Here is a 3,231-nt window from a genome sequence, read left to right as displayed (position 1 = left end):
GAAAGTCCTAACTCTATTAGATGAATCCAAACATCTCCAAGCAGTTTCACAGATAGTTTCATTCTAGTTTTATCTGGGAATATTCTGTTTTTCCCCTTATTCCTCAAGGAGCTTTCAAATGTCCCTTCACAGACTCAACAAAAAGAATGTTTCCAAGCTGCTGAATTGAAAGGAAGGTTTAAATCTGTGAGATGAATGCACACATCACCAAGCAGTTTCACAGATGACTTCTCTCTAGTTTTTATCTGGCGATATTCAATTTTTCCTCATAGGCCTCAATGGGCTTCCAACTGTCCCTTTTCAGATTCTACAAAAATGGTGTTTCCAACCTGATGAATCGGTAGAAAGGTGTAACTTTGTGAGATGAATCCACACATCACAAACCACTTTCACAGATAGAGGCTTTCTAGTTTTTATCTGGGGATTATCTGTTTTTCTTCCTAGGCCACAATGGACTTCCAAATGTCCCTTTGCAGATACTACTGAAAGAGTGTTTCCAACCTGCTGAATCACAAGAAAGTTTTACCTCTGTGAGATGAATCCACATACTACCAAGCTGTTCCACAGATTGCTTCGTTCTAGTTTTTATCTGGATATATTAGTTTTTTTTCCATAAGCCTCAATGACTTCAAAACATCTTTTCACAAATTCTACAAAAAGAGGGTTTCCAATCTGCTGAATCAAAAGGAAGGTTTTTATTTGGAGATACTAGGATTTTGTCTATAAGCCTCATTGGGCTCCCAAATGTCTTTTAGCAGATTCTACAAAAAAAGTAACTCCAACCTCCTGAATCGAAAGAAAGGTTTAACTCTGTGAGTTGAATACACATACAAACCATTTAACAAATAGCTTCAATCTAGTTTTTATTTGGGGATATTCAGTTTTCCCCATAAGCCTCAGCAAAGTCCCGAATGTTCCTTCACATATTTTACAAAAAGAATGTTTCCAACCTGTTGATTCCAAAGAAATTTTAACACCATGAGATGAATCCACACATCAACAAGCAGTTTCACAGAGAGTTTCTTTCTAGTTTTCATCTGGGGATATTCGGTTTTTCCCCTTAGGCCTCAATGGGGTCTCAAATGTCCCTTCACAGATTCTACAAAAAGAGTGTTTCCAACCTTCAGAATCAAAAGAAAGGTTTAACTCTTTGACATGGATCCACAAATCACCAAGCAGTTTCAAAGATATATTCTTTCTAATTTGTATCTGTGGGCATTCAGTTTTTCCCCATGGGCCTCAATGGGCTGCCAAAGATCTCTTCACAGATTTTTTTTTTCTATAGGCCTTCATTAGTTCCAAAATGTCCCTTCGCAGATTCTACAAAAACACTGTTTCCAACCCGTTGAATCAAAAGAAAACTTTAACTCTGTGGGTTGAATCCACCCATCTCAAAGCAGTGTCACAGATAGCTTCTTTCTAGGTTTTATAAGGGGATATTAGGTTTTTCATCATAGGCCTCAATGGGCTCCCACATGTCCTTTTGCAGACTCTTCAAAAACAGTGTTTCCAACCTGCTGAATCAAAAGAAAGGTTTAACTCTATGAGACAAATCCACAGATCACCAAGAATTTTAGCAGATAGGATTTTGTGATTTTTATCTGGGGATACTCGATTTTTTTCCATAGGCCTTAATGGGTTCCAAAATGTCCTTTTGCAAATTCTACAAAAATATTGTTTTCAAATTGCTGAATCTTGAGAAAGGTTTAACTACGACAGATCAATCCACACGTCACCAAGCAGTTTCACAGATAGCTTCTTTCTAGTTTTAATTCGAGGATATATGGATTTTCCCCCATAGACCTCAATGGTCTCCCAAATGTCCCATTGCAGATTCTACAAAGAAAGTGTTTCCAACCCTGCTAAATCAAAAGAAATGTTTATCTCTATATGATAAATCCACTCATCATGAAGCAGTTTCACAGATAGGTCCTTCCTAGTTTTTATCTGGGTATATTCAGTTTTTCTCCAAAGGCCTCAATGATCTCCCAAATATACCCTGGCAGATTCTACAAAAAAAGTGATTCCAATCCGCTGAATCAAAAGAAAGGTTCAACTCTGTGAGATCAATTCACAAATCACAAAGCAGTTACACAGATAGTTTCTTTCTAGTTTTTCTGTGAAGATATTCCTTTTTTCCCCATATGCCTCAATGGGCTCCAAAATATACCTTCTCAGATTCTACAAAAAGAGTGTATCCAAACTGCTGAATCAAAAGAAAGGTTTCTCTCTGTGAGATGAATCCACACATCAAAAAGCAGTTTCACAGATAGCTTCTTTTTAGTTTTTACCTTGTGATATCCAGTTTTTCTTCATTGGCCTCAGTGAGCTCCAAAATGTCCCATTGCAGATACTACAAAAAGAGTGTTGCCAACCTGCTGAATCAACAGAAAGGTTTACCTATGTGAGATGGATCCATACATCACAAAGAAGTTTCACAGATAGCTTCTTTCTGGTTTTCATGTGGGGATACCCAGTTTTTCCCTATAGACCTCAATGGGCTCCTAAATGTCCCTTCACCAATACTTCAAAAAGAGTGTTTACAAAGTTCTGAATCAACAGAAAGTTTTGACTCTGTGATATGAATTCACACATAACCAAACAGTTTCCAAGACAGCTTCTTTGTAGATTTTATCTAGGGATTTTTTATTTTTCCCCATAGCCTTCAATGGGCTCCCAAATCTCCTTTTGCAGATTGTAAAAAAAAAAAAAAAAAAAAAAAAAGAGTGTTTCCAACGTGCTGAATCAAAAGAAAGGTGTAACCCTGTGAGATGAATCCAAAAATCACAAATCAGTTTAACTGATACCTTTTTTCTAGTTTTTATGACGGATATTTGGGTTTACCCCATAGGCTTCAGGGAGCTCCCAAATGTTCCTTCGCAGATTCTACAAAAAGAGTGATTCTAACTGGGTGAATCAAAAGAAAGTTTTAACTCTGTGAGATGAATGTAAACATCTCAAAGCAATTTTGCAGAAACCTCTTTCTAGTTTTTATCTTGGGACATTTGTTTTTTTTTTTCCATAGGCATCAGTTGGTTCACAAATATCCCTTTGCAGATTCTACAAAAAGAGTGTTTCCAACCTGCTGAATGAAAAGAAAGGTTTACCTCTGTGAGATGAACCCACTGATCACCACGCAGTTTCACAGTTAACTTATTTCTAGTTCTTATCTAGGGGTATAGGGTCTTTCCCCATAGGCTACAAAGGGCTCCCAAATGTCCCTTCGAAGAT

The sequence above is a fragment of the Macaca mulatta genome, chromosome X (assembly GCF_049350105.2).
Source record: "Macaca mulatta isolate MMU2019108-1 chromosome X, T2T-MMU8v2.0, whole genome shotgun sequence".
In the NCBI taxonomy this organism is placed as follows: Eukaryota; Metazoa; Chordata; class Mammalia; order Primates; family Cercopithecidae; genus Macaca; species Macaca mulatta.
Note: the sequence above shows the minus strand (reverse complement) of the source record.